The following is a 20,083-nucleotide window of genomic DNA, read 5'->3' as shown; positions in this document are numbered from 1 at the left end:
GCTATATTTCTCAGTAAGATCCCTGAATAAAACTGAAACTCTCAGTTCTCATGCTGTGCATTTTTATTTCAGTCGACACTCTCCCAGTTAAATACCTTCAATATATCCCCTTTAAAGTAAAGTACAAACTTTTGACCAGGCATCCAGGCAACATCCATTCCAATCTGGTCTCTAGGATTTTGTTTTACTCCTTTATTCCTTACTCTTTGTATATGTTTCATTTAGGCACCAAAATTTGGGGAAAGGTATGTCTCATTCATTTTCACATTCTCTCCATACTCAGTAGATGCTCAAATGATGGAAAAGCAAATGTTTGGTAAACAAATATTTGCTGGGCCCTACAGAGACAAAGGGACACAAAGAAATTTTAACAAAGACTTTGCTAGGTTCCTCCGTCTTTACACACATAGTCCCTACTACAGATATCTATGTTATAGCTCCCTTCCTGGAACAGATCCTCCATCTACATTCTTTAGGCAGTTCAGGGGAAGCTCAAATAGTATTCCTGAGTCTTTTGAGCCTTAAAAATAATCAGCCTAAATTAATCCTCAGGTCAAAGAGACACAATTTGGGGTGGCAAATTTTGCTCCCCTACACATTATTAAATTTTGTTCTATTTTCTCCTTTCAATCTGTAGCATGTCAATTTAATTCTCAGACCAGACAGAAGGACTTAGAAGGTAGAGGAAAATTTCTTTCCTCCCCAACAAAAAGGCTTTCATATAAGGTTAAGGACTTCACAGTTTCTATCTACCCACATCACACTCTGAATGCTGATGTGCAATTTTCACAACAGTAAAAGAAGCTGGTAATCAAGTTTCCTTGTGTAACAGGAGCCTGATAATTCAAGGCATTAGTAATAAAAGTTTGAAAAAGGGTAGGTGCAATATCTGTCATATTTTGTCAACCAATGTACTCACATGTTCGTATCCCAGGAAGTCTTAATAAGATTGAAGTGATGTTTCCTCCTTTCTCTGTTAATCCAAATCTTAAGTATCTTTCAAGGCTCATCTCAAGAACTCTTTTAATGATGTTTCCAAGAAAAACTCTGGCAAGTATTAATTTCTACACTGTTCTGACCATTCATACAAGCTAAGAACTCTTATTTAATACAGTTCTTCATTTTCTTTTAACACATCATTCTCTGTGTCATGTGTCCAAGTCTTATATGACTTTATCCACACTGAGGACCCATGAATATGCTTTCATAGCAAGTGATTTTTATGCTTTCCAACACAACCCCTCAGCCCACCTTGATTTCATTATGAACAGCTGTGATGACCAGTTTTGTGCACACTGACAGTGTCTCATTTTAGAACTCTGTTGTGCCTCTCAATCTTTCTGCCTCAGAATCTTTTCCCTCCTCTAAGAAGCTTAAAAGCAAATGCAGGGAAGTTCACCTCCTGGAGCCAACCCTAAGCAATGGGAGCCAGAATTCCATAGATAAATACTCTGGCTTCCAATTTTATACATGTCCTCAGAGACCATCCAGTGGGGATTGAGTCCCAATTGCCCACAACAGTAATCAGGTCAATAATGCATCACTTTTCTTTTCTTTTTGGTCTTACACATCTAATTCCTTTCCTCCTGCTTCCTGCCAAGTAAATTTCTTGCCTTAGAATCTGTATTGTCAAGAGGAGGGGAGTGTTTGTGGGGAGAGGGTTCATGGGGGTTCATTATTTCATTCCTCAACTCTATTTTCTAGCATAATTTATATCTGTCAGTTGATTAAAATCACATAGAATTTTCACAAACCTACTCCATTACATTCAAACTAAAAATCTGTAAGAAGCCACCATGCCCATTTTTCAAATGAGGACACTGTGGTTAGTTGCCATAGTAAAGATTACGATATTATTCATTCAACACAGTTTATTCACAGCCTAATACCATGCAGTCAGAGCACTAAGGAAACACACAGAAAGGTTTTCTAAACCCATGTTTGGGGAGTGGGGCATTGGTGAAAAATGACTTCCCAGAAGAAGTGAAATCTAAACTGAGATGTGGGCGAATTGGTTCATAAAAAGGGGACAAATCATAAAGGATCGATTATGCCATGTTAAGGAATTTTTATTTTATCGTAACTGTATTCCATTATCATTCCGCTTCCAAGTGAAGAACAGATTAGAGGATTAAAAAACTGGCAGCAGAAAAATGGCTGATTCTAGGGCTGAGGGAGGGAAAATGCAAGATGAGTTCATGCATCTTGTAGTGACTGAAATTAAGGAAATGTTCCAAAAAACCCCCTAAAAAACAAAAGAAAAAGAGCACGCCATAGGGCTACAGGAGCTGAGTGGAAATCACTCCCAATGGCAAAGCTGGAATGATTTGACCAACAAAAGAAACAGCCTAGTATTAGATTATTTTAAAAATATAAAATAAATATTCATGAGGTTTTGCACTTACTTATATCACTATCTAGACTGTTGGGGCTCAGGGCAAGTCATCATATTGATTATTTTGAATTAAGGTGACTTAAGAAATGGCCAATGCAGGAAGGACACTCTAACCCTCCTCTCTGTCTCCCTGAAAGCAGGAAATAAATCTCATGTGAAAAGTGCACTCCCTGCATCTGCAGGTAGGACACCCTTATCGCCAGAGGCAGAGAATTAGGGCCAAGATGCCTGTATAAACAAACCTTGTTACTTCTTTACTTTGCTACCCCAAGTCCAAACTCTGTTTAGATTCTTCACTAATTGTGCACCCAAAACCTAAGTTTCTTTGTCCTGTCAATTACTCATAAATTTATTGTTTCTTTATCTAAAGAGTATAAAAGCTTCCTACTTTGGCCACCTCTTAGGTTCCAAGTCTATGAACTTCGTGTACACAAATTAAAATTTGTTTCTTTTTCTTCTATTAATCTATCTGTGTCAATTTTATTACTGGTCCAGCCAAAGAACTCAAGAGGGGTAGAGGGGGAAATTTCTCCCTCCCTGAAAATACTGATAATTATTGGATACATGAACAAACAAATAAGGGAGAAGAGACAAATATTCCGTATAGAGGAATTCAAAATAATTTATATAGATTCTCCCTCTTCAAGAAGATTGAACATAACTTCTTTTCTCCCTGATGTAGGCCACACTTAATGATTTTGTTCCAAATAATAAACTATGAAAAGAGGGAAAAGGTAACTTTGTAGTTGAGGAAATTGGCCAACACTACCTGAACAAGGTGACCAAGTTTAACATCATCAGTGTCAAGTCATGTTAATTGACTTGCCGAGATGTATGCCGAGAAAGGGTATTGCATCATCTCTGTGATGTTTTTCCCAAAATCTACAACCCCAGTCTGACCATGAGAAAAACACAAACAAACCCAAATTGAAAGACACTCTAAAAATACATGGCTAGTACTTCACAAAACTTGGGCAAGAATAGGCAAGGGGATTAACAAGGGATAACTGAGGAACTGTCTCAGATCAGAGGAGACTAAGGAATCATGACTATTAAATGTGATATTGTACCCTGGATGAGATCCTGGGACAAGAAAAGGACAGCTGTGGAAAAAGTAGTAAAATCTGAATAAAGTCTGAAGTTCAGTTAATAGAAATGTTCCAGTGTCGGTTCCTTAGTTTTGACAAAGCTACCAAGATAATGTAACAATACAGAAAACTAGATGAGGGGTATACACAGTTTCACAAGCTGAAATTTGTGAAAATTTCAGTTTCACAATCTGAAACTATCCTAAAATGAAAGGTTTCCTTTAAAAAAATAGTAGGATGTATTGAGAACAGTTCAGAGACTGTTTCAGTGAGTTGATAATGGTCTGAATTAGAGAGACACTGTCCCAGCAGAGAACAGAGTGAAGATTTTGAAAGTAGGTTCAACATGACTTGGTGACTGTGTTAGGGGACAAAGGAAACTGGTGATACAGAGATAGAGAACAGAGAGTACATTGCTGGTGAGTGGATTAACCAAGTCGTAAATCCAGGTCCTATGCCCCTTTAGAACTATTAGGTGCATAGCGTATAGCATATAGGAGAGCCCACCTGAAAGAACACAGGGAACTAAACCAGGCATGGTACAGAGTGATAGAATCGGAATAGAAAGAAGGATGTGGATCAGAGATGAACTAGGAAAATTGTAGTTGATTAGATCGAGTGCCATGGAAAAGTAGGGACAAAAGATGGCTTTAAGCCTAAGATTTGAAATGATGATGGCTCTCTAGCTTAGGAGAAGTTTGGAAAAGGAGGATTGATGGAAAAGATGATCAGATTTATTTGGTAAAGTGTTTGAAAATGATGTCAGGACATCAGTGGAAATGCTCCAGGGTAGAATGAAGCCAAGTAGAGAGTCTGGAGACATAAACCATAAATCTAGAGATGTGAGAAAGACTAACAAAAGATCATTTGAACTGGCAAGAATGAATTCATTAATAAAATGTGAGAGGTTAGTTTAAGAATAGTAGGACCAAAAGCCAGAATCTACTCCAATTGTTTTCATTTGCTTCACATTCTCTCCCTCTGGCTGTTCTTGTTCCATACCAACCTGCATTTTCTTGTTCGAAATGTGGTTAGTTATATATTGATCTTTTGTCCCTAAATATATGTTTCTACCTTTAGCCATAGAACTTTTCTTGGTTTCCATATCTCCCCAAAACATTTTGTTTTCTTCCAGTAAACATTTACATATCTCAACTAGACTGTTTCCTTCTCCCCTATTTGAGCATTTAGTTAATCATTGCTGGAGAGGAATCAGTGCCAGACTGGGAAGAGAGCAAAGCTGCTGGAAAGTGAGACTCAGGGCTGTATCAACAAGGAAACATGGGTGGGAGGTGGTCACAACCACTCTGGGTTCAATGGAGGTGGTCTTCAACACTGAAGGCTTGCCCCTTTTTTAAAAAGTTAATGCAAGAGTAGTTCAGAAGTTCCCTATAAATTAAATATACATTAGAGAAAGATTTTACCAATCAGAGAAAAGAGAAAGGGCAAGAAGTTGATCCCAAATCTATCATAAGCTCTACTGTGGCAGCAGTAGTAATAGTAACCATTTATTAAGCCTTTAGTGTCATGGTCTGAGCCATGAGCTTTATATACATTACCCTCTTTATTTCTAATGCCAACTCCATGAAGTAGGTATAGGTCCACAGTCCTTAATTCATAATCCCAAACCATACAGAGTTCTGAAATACAGAAGTTTTGTTTTATTTTGTAACTCATTTGACAGCAAAATCTGTCAAGAGATAATTTAAGGTTATTTATTTTCTTTATATTATGTGTTTTGCTGCAGAATTATTAGTGTGCTTTTCTAGAGAGTGCTGCCCTAGACACCACTGAGCTCTCTATAATGAATAGTATATGCATCATATGACTTTTCTAAAATTAAAAAAAAACCCTCTGAATTCCTAAACTCATCTGGCAACCGCGGGTTTTGGAGAAAAGATTGTGAAAACTGAGGGTGATAAATGTGAAGTTTAGCTCAAAGCCACACAGGCAGAGATTTTTTTTTTTTTTGGCTGTGTTGGGTCTTTGTTGCTGTGCACGGGCTTTCTCTAGTGGCGAACGAGGGCTACTTTTTGTTGTGGTGCATGGGCTTATTGTCATGGCTTCTCTTGTTGCGGAGCATGGGCTCTAGGCACACGGGCTTCAGTAGTTGTGGCATGCAGGCTCAACAGTTGTGGCTTGTGGGCTCTAGAGCACAGGCTCAGTAGTTGTGGCACACAGGCTTAGTTGCTCCACGGCATGTGGGATCTTACTGGACCAGGGATTGAACCCTTGTCTTCTGCATTGGCAGGTGGATTCTTAACCACTGTGCCACCAGGGAAGCCCCAGGCAGAGATTTGAAATAAGGTCTGTCATTCTCCAAAGACGGGGATTTGGGTCATTATATAACATGCTGAAAATGTTATTATTTTAAGAGCTGTCACCAGAATTTACCTTGGGGGAAGAACTGTCTTCATTGGGAAAGGAATTTGTTGGGTATGATATCTTAAGGATCTAGGTGTCATCCGGTCCTGCTTTAGAAGCTTGTTGTTTTGTTCTTGAGTAGACGGGGTAAAAAGAGAAGGAACAACCAAACATTTGTGGGTTTCGCTTCTGTTTGGGGGGAAATAGCCAAGAAAGATTCCCAAGACCTAAAGACCTATGTGTTACTTTATAGTATTTTGTTGTCCGGTGTGTGATATGATTTCCTCCATCATTATTTGCAAACTTATTAAAGTCTACTATGCCCACAAAGGCTTAGAGTGAATCATTTTCCCCATCTTATCAGGTGCCTCTAGAATAAACAGCATGTTTATCTCTGGAGAGGAAAAAAACAAGTCATGACCTCAAAGGGTTTAGTCTAGTAGAAGAGATAAGAAAAATAAAAAATTAGAATTTGTAGTTTAATGTTCTATAATTGAAGCATGCCTAAGTGCACGGTTTGCACAAATAAGTGAGCAATTCTTTCTGTCTAGCAGAGCACCATTATTCTAGCTGGGTACCCACAGGGGCAGCCAAAGCAGGGAAGACCGTATTCACATGACACTGAAAGCTATGTCTTTAATAACTGTTATTTGGAAATATACTACTAGGATTCCCAATGCAGGAAGAAATTTCCTTATTGAGTTCCAGAGTGCCTTTTGATCTCTGTAAGAAGTCCTTTTATTCAAAAATATGATTGCCTGGAAAGTTGCTGAGTGTAAATCTTAAAAGTTCTATTACAAGGAAAAATATGTGCAACTTTGTGTGGTGACACATGGTGACCAGACTTACTGTGGTGATCATTTTACAATATATAAAAATGTGAAATCATTATGTTGTACACCTGAAACTAATATAGCATTGTATATCAATTATACTTCACAATATAAAAAAGATTGTCTCAATCGATTTTTTTCCTTTCCAACGGTAAACACTTACCACTTGCCTTTCATGTGTTGAATACAGGAAGGCTCTGTTGAGGGTTTATGACATTATTTTCTTCCTACTCTGGTAAATGATTAAAGGAACTAGCAATTTTCAGTTTGCAGAAAAGAGTGTTTAAGAGATAGACTCACAGCCGTTGAAAACAAACTTATAGCTACCAAAGGGGATAGCAGGTGAGGAGGGGAGAGATAAATTAGGAGTTTGGGATTAACATATATACACTACTGTATATAAAATAAAGAAGGACCTACTGTATAGCACAGGGAACTATACTCAGTATCTTATATTGATGTAACAGAAAAGAATCTGAAAGAGAATAGATATATAACTGAATCACTTTGCTGTATACCTGAAACTAACACAACATTGTAAATTAACTATCCTTCAATAAAAAAAAGAAAAGAGTGTTTAGAATGGGCCTGATAGTTGTCTTCAGAAGTCTATATTTGAAGTACATTGTTTCGAATCTTAAGACCATTTTTGACCCCATGGCCACCTTCAGGAACAGCCTCTATTTCCTACTGTCTTTAGAGCAAAATTTCTTGAAATAGATGTCATTCTCTTTGTCTCCATTTTCTCACATTCTGTTCACTTTCTAACTTTATTTTTTTTTTGTAGATCTTTATTGAAGTCACAATACTGTGTTAGTTTCTGTTGTACAGCGAAGTGAATCAGCCATATGCATATATATATCCCTATATTCCCTCCCTCTTGCTTCACCCTCCCACCCTACCTATCCCACCACTCTAGGTCTTCGCAAAGCACCAAGCTGATCTCCCTGTACTATGCTGCAGCTTCCCACTAGCTAACTATTTTACATTCAGTAGTGTGTATATGTCCATGCCACTCTCTCACTTTGTCCCAGCTTACCTTTCCCCCTCCCCGTGTCCTCAAGTCCATTCTCTATGTCTGCGTCTTTATTCCTGTCCTGCCCCTAGGTTCATCAGAACTTTTTTTTTTAATTCCATATATATATATATATATATATATATATATATATATATATATATTAGCACACGGTATTTGTTTTTCTCTTTCTGACTTACTTCATTCTGTATGACAGACTCTAGGTCTATCCACCTCACTACAAATAACTCAGTCCCGTTTCTTTTTATGGCTGAGTAATATTCCATTGTATATATGTGCCACATCTTCTTTATCCATTCATCTGTCGATGGACACTTAGGTTGCTTCCATGTCCTGGCTAATGTAAATAGTGCTGCAATGAACATTGTGGTACATGTCTTTTTTGAATTATGGTTTTCTCAGGGTATATGCCCAGTAGTGGGATTGCTGGGTCATATGGTAGTTCTATTTTTAGTTTTGTAAGGAACCTCCATACTGTTCTCCATAGTGGTTGTATCAATTTACATTCCCACCAACAGTGCAGGAGAATTCCCTTTTCACCACACCCTTTCCAGCATTTATCATTTCTAGATTTTTTGATAATGGCCTTTTTTTTTTCTGGGCTTTCTATCCTGTTCCATTGATCTATATTTCCATTTTTGTGCCAGTACCATATTGTCTTGATTACTATAGCTCTGTAGTATAGTCTGAAGTCAGGGAGTCTGACTCCTCCAACTCCATTTTTTTCCCTCAAGACTGCTTTGGCTATTTGGGGTCTTTTGTGTCTCCATACAAATTTTAGGATTCTTTGTTCTAGTTTTGTAAAAACTGCCATTGGTAATTTGATAGGGATTGCATTGAATCTGTAGATTGCTTTGGGTAGTAGAGTCATTTTCACAATATTGATTCTTCCAATCCAAGAACATGGTATATCTCTCCATCTGTTTGTATCATCTTTAATTTCTTTCATCAATGTCTTATAGTTTTCTGCATACAGGTCTTTTGTCTCCCTAGGTAGGTTTATTCCTAGGTACTTTTTTTGTTGTTGTTGCAATGGTAAATGGGAGTGTTTACTTAATTTCTCTTTCAGATTTTTCATCATTAGTGTATAGGAATGAAAGAGATTTCTGTGCATTAATTTTGGATCCTGCAACTTTACCAAATTCATTGATTAGCTCTAGTAGTTTTCTGGTGGCATCTTTAGTATTCTCTATGTATAGTATCATGTCATCTGCAAACAGTGACAATTTTACTTCTTTTCCAATTTGTATTCCTTTTATTTCCTTTTCTTCTCTGATTGCCGTGGCTAGGACTTCCAAAATTATGTTGAATAATAGTGGTGAGAGTGGACATCCTTGTCTTGTTCCTGATCTTAGAGGAAATTTTTTCAGTTTTTCACTGTTGAGAATGATGTTTGCTGTGGGTTTGTCATATATGGCCTTTATTATGTTGAGGTAGGTTCCCTCTATGCCCACTTTCTGGAGACATTTTATCATAAATCGGTGTTGAATTTTGTCAAAAGCTTTTTCTGCATCTATTTAGATGATCATATGGTTTTTATTCTTCAGTTTGTTAATATGGTGTATCACATTTATTGATTTGTGTATATTGAAGAATCCTTGCATTCCTGGGATAAATCCCACTTGATTATAGTGTATGATCCTTTTAATGTGTTGTTGGATTCTGTTTGCTAGTATTTTGTTGAGGATTTTTGCATCTATATTCATCAGTGATACTGGTCTGTAATTTTCTTATTTTGTAGAATCTTGGTCTGGTTTTGGTATCAGGGTGATGGTCACCTCATAGAATGCGTTTGGGAGTGTTCCTTCCTCTACAATTTTTTGGAAGAGTATGAGAAGGATGGGTGTTAGCTTGTCTCTAAATGTTTGATAGAATTCACATGTGAAGCCATCTGGTCCTGGACTTTTGTTTGTTGGAAGATTTTTAATCAGTTTCAATTTCATTACTTGTGATTGGTCTGTTCATATTTTCTGTTTCTTCCTGGTTCAGTCTTGGAAGGTTATACCTTTCTAAGAATTTGTTCATTTCTTCCAGGTTGTCCATTTTATTGGCATAGAGTTGCTTGTAGTAGTCTCTTAGGATGCTTTGTATTTCTGCGGTGTCTCTTGTAACTTCTCCATTTTCATTTCTAATTTTATTGATTTGAGTCCTCTCCCTCTCTTTCTTGATGAGTTTGGCTAATGGTTTATCAATTTTGTTTATCTTCTCAAAGAACCGCTTTTAGTTTTATTGATCTTTGCTATTGTTTTCTTTGTTTCTATTTCATTTACTTCTGCTCTGATCTTTATGATTTCTTTCCTTCTGCTAACTTTGGGTTTTGTTTGTTCTTCTTTTTCTAGTTCCTTTAGGTGTAAGGTTACATTGTTTACTTGAGATTTTTCTTGTTTCTTGAGGTAGGCTTGTATAGCTATAAACTTCCCTCTTAGAACGGCTTTTGCTGCATCTCATGGCTTTTGGATCATCGTGTTTTCATTGTCATTTGTCTCTAGATTTTTTTTTTTTTTTTTTTGTGGTACGCGGGCCTCTCACTGTTGTGGCCTCTCTCATTGCGGAGCACAGGCTCCGGACGCGCAGGCTCAGCGGCCATGGCTCACGGGCCCAGCCGCTCCGCGGCATGTGGGATCCTCCCGGACCAGGGCACGAACCCGTGTCCCCTGCATCGGCAGGCGGACTCTCAACCACTGCGCCATCAGGGAAGCCCTTGTCTCTAGATATTTTTTGATTTCCTCTTTGATTTCTTCAGTGATTTTGTTTATTTAGTAACGTATTGTTTAGCCTCCATGTGTTTGTGTTTTTTACATTTTTCCCCCTGCAGTTGATTTCTAATCTCAAAGCATTGTGGTCAGAAAAGATGCTTGATATGATTTCAATTTTCTTAAATTTACTGACGCTTGATTTATGACCCAAGATGTGATCTATCCTGGAGAATGTCCCATGTGCACTTGAGAAGAAAATATAATCTGCTGTTTTTGGATGGAATGTCCTATAAATATAAATTAAATCTATCTGGTCTATTGTGTCATTTAAAGCTTCTGTTTCCTTATTAATTTTCTGCTTGGATGATCTGTTCATTGGTGTAAGTGAGGTGTTAAAGTCCCCCACTATTACTGTGTTACTGCTGATTTCCTCTTTTATAGCTGTTAGCAGTTGCCTTATGTATTGAGGTGATCCTATGCTGGGTGCATATATATTTATAATTGTTATATCTTCTTCTTGGATTGATCCCTTGATCATTATGTAGTGTCCTTCCTTGTCTCTTGTAACAATCTGTTTTAAAGTCTATTTTATCTGATATGAGTATTGCTACTCCAGCTTTCTTTTGATTTCCATTTGCATGGAATATCTTTATCCATCCCCTCACTTTCAGTCTGTATGTGTCCCTAGGTCTGAAGTGGGTCTCCTGTAGACAGCATATATACGGGTCTTGGTTTTGTATCCATTCAGCAAGCCTGTGTCTTTTGGTTGGAGCATTTAATCCATTCACGTTTAAGGTAATTATTGATATGTATGTCCCTATGACCATTTTCTTAATTGTTTTGGGTTTGTTTTTGTAGGTCCTTTTCTTCTCTTGTGTTTCCCACTTAGAGAAGTTCCTTTAGCGTTTGTTGTAGAGCTGGTTTGGTGGTGCTGAATTCTCTTAGCTTTTGCTTGTCTGTAAAGCTTTTGATTTCTCCATCGAATCTGAATGAGATCCTTGCCAGTTACAGTAATCTTGGTTGTAGGTTCTTCCCTTTCATCACTTTAAGTATATCATGCCACTCCCTTCTGGCTTGTAGAGTTTCTGCTGAGAAATCAGCTGTTAACCTTATGGGAGCTCCCTTGTATGGTATTTGCCGTTTTCCCCTTGCTGCTTCCAATAATTCTTTGTCTGTAATTTTTGCCAATTTGATTACTATGTGTCTTGGAGTGTTTCTCCTTGGGTTTATCCTGTATGGGACTCTCTGTGCTTCCTGGACTTGGGTGGCTATTTCCTTTCCCATGTTAGGGAAGTTTTCGACTATAATCACTTCAAATATATTCTCAGGTCTTTTCTCTCCCTCTTCTCCTTCTGGGACCCCTATAACGTGAATGTTGTTGCATTTAATGTTGTCCCAGAGGTCTCTTAGGCTGTCTTCATTTCTTTTCATGTGCAGATATACATTTTATATACATATATACGTGCACACACATATACATAAATGTATATACAGATATCTTTGTGGATATATGTATCTATATAGAGAGACACAAATATATGTATGTCAGTAATTGATCTCTGTGACCAGAAACATGAAAACTGAAATCTCTGTGCTTCAGTTTCCTTACTTGTAAATGGGAATAATAATGCCATAGGGTTTCTAAATGATGAAAATAAAGTCCCACAGTGCCCAGAATAAAAGTTTTGAAATTTTTCAGCTGCAGTGGTTATATTGTAATTATAGTAATGATGATGATCTAATTTTTAAAATTATTATTTTTTTAATTTTATTTTATTTTATTTATTTAATTCTTTTAGGCTGCATTAGGTCTTTGTTATTGCATGCAGGTTTCTCTAGATGTGGCGAGTGGAGGCTGCTCTTCATTGTGGTGCGTGGGCTTCTCATTGCAGTGGCTTCTCCTGTTGCAGAGCATGGGCTATAGGCATGCAGGCTTCAGTAGTTTCAGCACGTGGGTTCACTAGTTGTGTCATGTGGGCCCTAGAGTGAGCGGGCTTCAGTAGTTGCAGCGTGCAGGCTCGGTAGCTGTGGCGCATGGGCTTAGTTGCTCTGCGGCATGTGGGATCTTCCCAGACCAGGGATCAAACCATGTCCCCTGCATTGCATGCAGATTCTTAACCACTGTGCCACCAGGGAAGTCCTAAAATTATTATTATGTGATAGGTTTATGAACTGCCATGAGAGATTAAAGAGTAGGGGGAATCATTACTAATTGAATCAAGCACCACAGATATTTTAGCCAAGCTTTAGAGGATGGGTACAATTAAAATCACTGGTACTTGTTTGGAAAGTAAGCAGTAGAAGGAAAAGAAGGCATCATGTAAGAAAAGTCATGCAGGTCCATGAATAATGAAAAATAAGATTTAAGAGTTAAGATGCAGCTAAGTCAAAGAAGGTCTTCAAATTTCAGGTTAAATATATAAGGCTCTGTCTCTCCAGTCTCCATCATTTTTCATGCTAGTCAAACCTTGGGCACAGTATGTGAAAATCAACAGGTGCTCAACCAATATCACCATTCCAGCCAATATTATCTGTACTATTAGAACAGTTCTCTTAAGGTTTGTTATCATTCTTTATTCAGGTGAATAATTTGTCCTTGAAACAAGGGAGAGTAGGTCATAATATATCTGCTTGAGTTCCTGATGATATACATACATGGATATGTACACAGAGAGGTAAAATGAAGGAGAGATTTACGCAAGGCTGGGCCATGCAAACACATTAAATATGACTAATAGTCTAGCATAGTAACAGAGTTGTTCCAGCCAGTGCCCATCCCATCCCCTAGGGCAAATAGTATTTATTCTGTCAAGATATTAATCATATGAAGCTTAAATGCATTATCCATTATTCCAGTCCAGAGCAGGAAGTTATATTATTACCAGCTGGCAATTATTATTTCAGGGGAGATGGAAGACAATATTTTTGTACAATATTTATTTACTTTTCTAGGTTTATTCTCACTCCAAACAAATATATTATGATGTGCATTTTTATAGTTGAAGAAAATGATTTTCCCAGAGTCCTATCACAGTTGAAATGGCAGGCTTGTAATTGGAGCCAGGTTTGTCTCTTCATGTCCTCTTCAACTTGCTGCCTCCAAAGAGTCATTTTCCATCATAATTTTAGGGTGAGTTTCTAATTAGAATTTTATCTAAATTTTACAGCAATTAAGAAAACAAGAGTTGGGGACTACCGTGGTGGTCCAGTGGTTAAGACTCCGTGCTCCCATTGCAGGGGGCCTGGGTTTGATCCCTGGTCAGGGAACTAGATCCTACATGCCACAACTAAAGATCCCACATGCCGCAACTAAGACCCGGCACAGCCCAATAAATGAATGAGTGAATGACTAAATTAATAAATAATAAAAGACAGTCTTCACCCAAAAGAAGCTTACGTATTAAAAGAAAAGAAAAGGAAACAAGAGTGCATGGAGTCCATGGGATATCACTGTAGTGAACAGGTTTTCAAACTGCAGGTCAGGATTGGTGAACTGTGAGACAGGACAGAATAAAAAGTACCAAAAATCATCACATATAAAAAGGTTATGCTTGGGCTTCCCTGGTGGTGCAGTGGTTGAGAGTCCGCCTGCCGATGCAGGGGACACGGGTTCGTGCCCCGGTCCGGGAGGGTCCCGCATGCCGCGGAGCGGCTGGGCCTGTGAGCCGTGGCCGCTGAGCCTGAGCGTCCGGAGCCTGTGCTCCGCGGCGGGAGGGGCCACAGCGGTGAGAGGCCCGCGTACCGCAAAAAAAAAAAAAAAAAAAAAACAGAAATAAAAACAAAAGGTTATGTTTTATTTCTTAACAGTCTTACTTGTCTATACATATGTATGTATATACTAGGCCATAACACAAAATTTACTTTTTACTTTGGGTCCACAGTCCAAATGTTTAGTAATCATTGTTTTCGGAAGAGCCCGGGCTTTGGCATCAGATGGGTCTAAATCTGAATATTTCACTGCTGCTATTATTATCTAAAGAGTTCCTGCCTCAAGATCCAATTCCCTCTCCTCAGACTACTTGTGAAACCAAAGAAAAATCCCTTTTCTCAAATATTAACTGCTCCCCACCCTTTACAGTGGTTACTGGAACCTTCCTATTGGCAACAAAACTACTATTTAAATTATGATTTGAGATAAAATTATGATTTGAAATGAGTAAAGAATAAAACTCTACTCATTCAAACTACATCCATAAATGCTTAGCCTAAACTCCATGAGGGCAGAAATGATATGCATTTCCCTAGCACTCAGGCACCAGAGCTTTCAAATAGTAGGGCTCTATGAATATTTGATTATAACAATAGTTGAATAAATAAAAGACTGAAGAAACCAATGAATGACTACTCTATATCAGGCACTGAAGACACAGAAATGAACAAGGCATAAATCTGGGTCTTCAAGAAAATCTGTATATACAGGTACTACTTAATTCATGTTTTCAGTAAATATTTATTTAGAACCTACTATTTTCCAGGTACTTTGCTGCTACTACAGTAAACAAAAGACCAACTCTGCTCCCTAAAGGTGAAGAGATATTTCAGAATAATCATACAAACAGCTATAGAATAAAAGTTAAGCGCTATACAGGGTATCATGAAATGATAAAATAGCAAAGCTTAATCTAGATGCAGAAGAGAATTAGGGAAGGCTCAGAAAAGCAGCTCCATGAGAAAATTTAGCCTGAATCTTGAGCATTAAAAGCTAGATGCTTTTTCTCCCCCTCTATTATGAGGGAACAGAGAAAAGTCCAATGTAGCTTGACAGATTGAACAAGGAAGAAAATGGTGGGGGATAAAGTGAGAGAGGTAGAAAGGAGCCATATCATTCAAATCAATCCTTCCTGAGGATTTTGAACAATGGGAAACTGGAGAGCAGCATGATCACATTTACACTCTATAAAGATCATTGAACTGTTCTATGGTGAGTAGCTTTGAGGATGAAATAATGGTAGATGTTGTTGGGAAACTACCTGAAGGTAATTTCAGAAAGTCAAAGTGGAAATGATGGCATCATCTTAGATATGACAGTGTAAGGTAATGAGAAGTGTCCAGAATTGAGGTTATTTTGGACACAGAGTCAAGAAGAGAACTTGGTAACGAATTAAGAGTGGAAGATGGTCCATGGTAAGGGCAGAGGGAGGCATCAAGGAGAACACTTAGGTTTTGACTTGCCCAACCAGCTGGAAGGAAAAGAAGCCAGGAGGAGACTGAAGAGACAAATATTTGTGGTAAATGATTAAAACAGTAGTATAGAACATTAAATTTGAAGTGCCTATAGGATGTCCAAAATTGTCAAGAAGGCACTTAATATTTGGTATGAAGATCAAAGGAGAGATATAGGAAAGAGATACATATTTGAGAAATATATATATAATTATATATGTAATTTAAATAATGTGGATAAATGAGCTCACCTACAGAAATTGAAAAGTGAGGAAGGACTAGGACCCAGGACCAATACTTGAGAAACACCAAGTCTTCACTCATTTGAGGAGGAAGTGTCAACAGAGAGAATGGAGATGACGTGAGGATGAAGAAGGTATGAGGAAATGTAGGAGACTGTGGAATCATGAAACCCAAGAAAACAGATTATACTGCATTTGATCAAGTTTGAAGAATTAGAGGTCATGTGCTCTGGAAAAATGTTTACGGAATTAATCAACCTGAATTGGTGACCTAAACAAGGTGGAGGAAGCTAGGATGGTAAAGGTTGAAGCATCAGTGGAAGATGAGGGAGCTAGTTATATACACAAACAGTTTCAACAGTGTATTATGTATTATATTCAAGCATGTTCGAGATACCATGGAAACTCAGAATGAGCTGAGGACGCTTTCCAATAAGAAACAGCATTCAAAGTGAATTTTAAAGACTTGGGAAAAATTCATTGCTGTGTAAGTTTAAAGAAGAACCTTCTGGTTAGATGGAACAACATTTTAAATACTGAAAAAATAACACCAATAAAAATAATAGTGATGGATAATATTTCTAAATGTTTACCATGTGCCAGAAACTGTTCTAAAAGCTTTATATGTATTAATTCACCTCAACTATAAAATCAACCTCTTTCTTCCACTTTCACCATCGTCTCTTGGTTGGACTATTATAATAGCCTAACATTAGGATTTTTTGCTGCTGTTGTTGCCTTATAGTTTATTCTCATAGAGCACAAAACGCTTTTAGAAGGAATGTCATATCATGTCATTCTTCTGCCATAACTCTCCAATGGCTTTCTGTTGGTTAAAAACCAAAGTCCTTACTATGGCCCACATGGCTCTTCATTATCCAGGCCCCCACTATTTCCTTTATCTTACTGCCTATGTTTCTCTCTATCACTTTGCTCCAGCCAGACGGTCATCTTGGATGTTTCTCAAACACATCAGCAAGTTTCTGCCTCAGAGACTTTGCACTTTCTATTCCCTCTGTCTGGAGTGCATGTTCTTGGATATTTGCACGATTCAATTCCTCACTTCCTTCATGTTTCTGTTCAAGTGTCAATCAGCAAGGCATTCTCTGGCCAATCTGTGATAACTACCTCCCCAAACCTCTAGGTTTATCTTCTCTATTCTTTTTCTCCATAATATTTATTATAATCTTTATAATTATTTGATTACTTTTTTATTGCCTGTCTCCCCCAACTTAAATGCAATGGAAGCTCCATGAGGACCGGGGCTGTCATTTTCACTCACTGATCCATCCACATATATGAGTGCAGTTCTTAACATACATCAAGACCTGGGAGGGTCTATGATTATACCCTATACTTGGAAGCTGACATGTTAGCCTGCCACAGTTAAAGAGATGCTGGCAGAAGACACAGACTCCTGACTCAGACAAAAGAGATATAATCATTCAATAGCAATAGCCAGACTGCCAGCATTTGCTCTGGTTCCCAGGCCCAGCCTCCATAGGGTGACACAAAGAGGGCCAAGGGTACCTGCACAGGAAGCACAGTGTGTTACAAGGGAAGGATGCCAAGGTTTTAAAAATCCCTAATCTTGTAAATACAGCTGCAGTGAACATTGTGGTACATGACTCTTTGAATTATGGTTTTCTCAGGGTATATGCCCAGTAGTGGGATTACTGGGTCACATGGTAGTTCTATTTTTAGTTTTTTAAGGAACCTCCATACTGTTCTCCATAGTGGCTGTATCAATTTATATTCCCACCAACAGGGCAAGAGGGTTCCCTTTTCTCCACACCCTCTCCAGCATTTACTGTTTACAGATTTTTTGATGATGGCCATTCTGACTGGTGTGAGGTGATAGCTCATTGTAGTTTTGATTTGCATTTCTCTAATGATTAATGATGTTGAGCATCCTTTCATGTGTTTGTTGGCAATCTGTATATCTTCTTTGGAGAAATGTCTGTTTAGGCATTCTGCCCGTTTTTGGATTGGGTTGTTTGTTTTTTTTATATTGAGCTGCATGAGCTGCTTGTAAATTTTGGAGATTATACCTTTGTCAGTTGCTTCATTTGCAAATATTTTCTCCCATTCTGAGGGTTGTTTTTTCGTCTTGTTTATGGTTTCCTTTGCTGTGCAACAGCTTTTAAGTTTAATTAGGTCCTATTTGTTTATTTTTATTTCCATTTCTCTAGGAGGTGGGTAAAAAAGTATCTTGCTGTGATTTATGTCATAGAGTGTTATGCCTATGTTTTCCTCTAGAGTTTGAGAGTGTCTGGCCTTACATTTAGGTCTTTAATCCATTTTGAGCTTATTTTTGTGTATGGTGTTAGGGAGTGTTCTAATTTCATTCTTTTACATGTAGCTGTCCAGTTTTTCCAGCACCACTTATTGAAGAGGCTGTCTTTTCTCCATTGTATATTCTTGCCTCCTTTATCAAAGATAAGGTGACCATATGTGCATGGGTTTATCTCTGGGCTTTCTATCCTGTTCCATTGATATATATTTCTGTTTTTGTGCCAGTACCATACTGTCTTCATTACTGTAGCTTTGTAGTATAGTCTGAAGACAGGGAGCCTGATTCCTCCAGCTCCATTTTTCTTTCTCAAGATTGCTTTAGCTATTTGGGGTCTTTTGTGTTTCCATACAAATTGTGAAATTTTTTGTTCTAGTTCTGTGAAAAATGCCAGTGGTAATTTGATAGGGATTGCATTGAATCTGTAGATTGCTTTGGGTACTATAGTCATTTCCACAATGTTGATTCTTCCAATATACACTACCAAATGTAAAACAGATAGCTGGTGGGAAGCAGCCACATAGCACAGGGAGATCAGCTTGGTGCTTTGTGACCACCTAGAGGGGTGGGATAGGGAGGGTGGGAGGGAGGGAGACGCAAGAGGAAAGAGATATGGGGATATATGCATATGTATAACTAATTCACTTTGTTATAAAGCAGAAACTAACACACCATTATAAAGCAATTATACTCCAATAAAGAGGTTAAAAAAATCCCTTTTTATTTTTTAAAAAAATTATTTTTATTATTATTATTTTTTTTAATTTTTGGTTGCATTGGGTCTTCATTGCTGTGTGCGGGCTTTCTCTAGTTGCAGCAAGAGGGGGCTACTCTTCATTGCGGTGCGCGGGCTTCTCATCGTGGTGGCTTCTCTTGTTGCAGAGCATGGGCTCTAGACGCACTGGCTTCAGTAGTTGTGGCTCGCGGGCTCTAGAGTGCAGGCTCAGTACTTGTGGTGCCTGGGCTTAGTTGCTCTGCAGCATGTGGGATCTTCCCAGACCAGGGCTCAAACCCGTGTCCCCTGCACTGGCAGGCAGATTCTTAACCACTGCACTACCAGGGAAGCCCCCCCAAATCCCTAATCTTTTAATCTTTTTTTTTTTTTTTTTGCGGTACGCAGGCCTCTCACTGTTGTGGCCTCTCCTGTTGCGGAGCACCGACTCCGGACGCGCAGGCTCAGTGGCCATGGCTCACGGGCCTAGCCGCTCCACAGCATGTGGGATCTTCCCGGACCGGGGCACGAACCCGTGTTCCCTGCATCAGCAGGCGGACTCTCAACCACTGCGCCACGAGGGAAGCCCCCTAATCTTTTAAAAAGAGCACTATGCCTGCCTAAATTTCACCCTGGTGAAAGATACTATCTTATTACACCCAACAGTAAACAAACCTCCCCTTTACTCCAGAGAGAGACAGTATTCCACCTCCCAAGGTTGTTTGTTATACAAACCCTCTTGAAAAAGTTGTTTGAAACACAGGCAGTCAGTGTCTCTACTCATGACACATGCAGAAACATGAGAGATAATTGAGAATTGTCTCCCCAAACCACACATGACAGACACAATGCATATTTTAGAATGAAAGACCAACACTTTGAGGTAGCTACTATTATTATTTCTGTTCTCAGATGAATATACTGAAGCTCAGTGAAAGTGAACTACTTGTCCAAGGACAAAAAGCTGGTAAGCGTCTCTGGTGAGCCCACTCTACCTCGGAGCACACACACACCTTAGGGAACTGAGTCCTCCCTACCTCTACCCTGTCCCTCTCTCAGCTACTTTAGGCTTTGTGAATGAGTGATAGAAAAAGAGAGAAAAGAGAGAGAATAAAAAATGGAAAAGCTGAAGGAAAGGAAGAAAGAATGAAGGGAGTTTTTTAGATATTCACACCTATTCATGCACCCAGAACTACAGAGTACAAGGACCTTGGAGTTCACCTTACAGATGAGAAAACCAGGGCTTGAGAAAGGAAGGGCC

At 38.6% G+C, this 20,083-nt stretch overlaps 1 protein-coding gene across 3 annotated transcripts in view; it reads right to left on the bottom strand.

Annotated features, from left to right (window-relative positions):
* Positions 1 to 20,083, bottom strand: part of SPINK5 (serine peptidase inhibitor Kazal type 5) — a 323,807-nt gene that overhangs the window by 294,168 nt on the left and 9,556 nt on the right. The window lies entirely within an intron of this gene.

Source organism: Stenella coeruleoalba (genome assembly GCF_951394435.1).
Source record: "Stenella coeruleoalba genome assembly, chromosome: 3".
NCBI lineage: Eukaryota > Metazoa > Chordata > Mammalia > Artiodactyla > Delphinidae > Stenella > Stenella coeruleoalba.
This window is presented reverse-complemented; position numbering and strand designations above follow the sequence as displayed.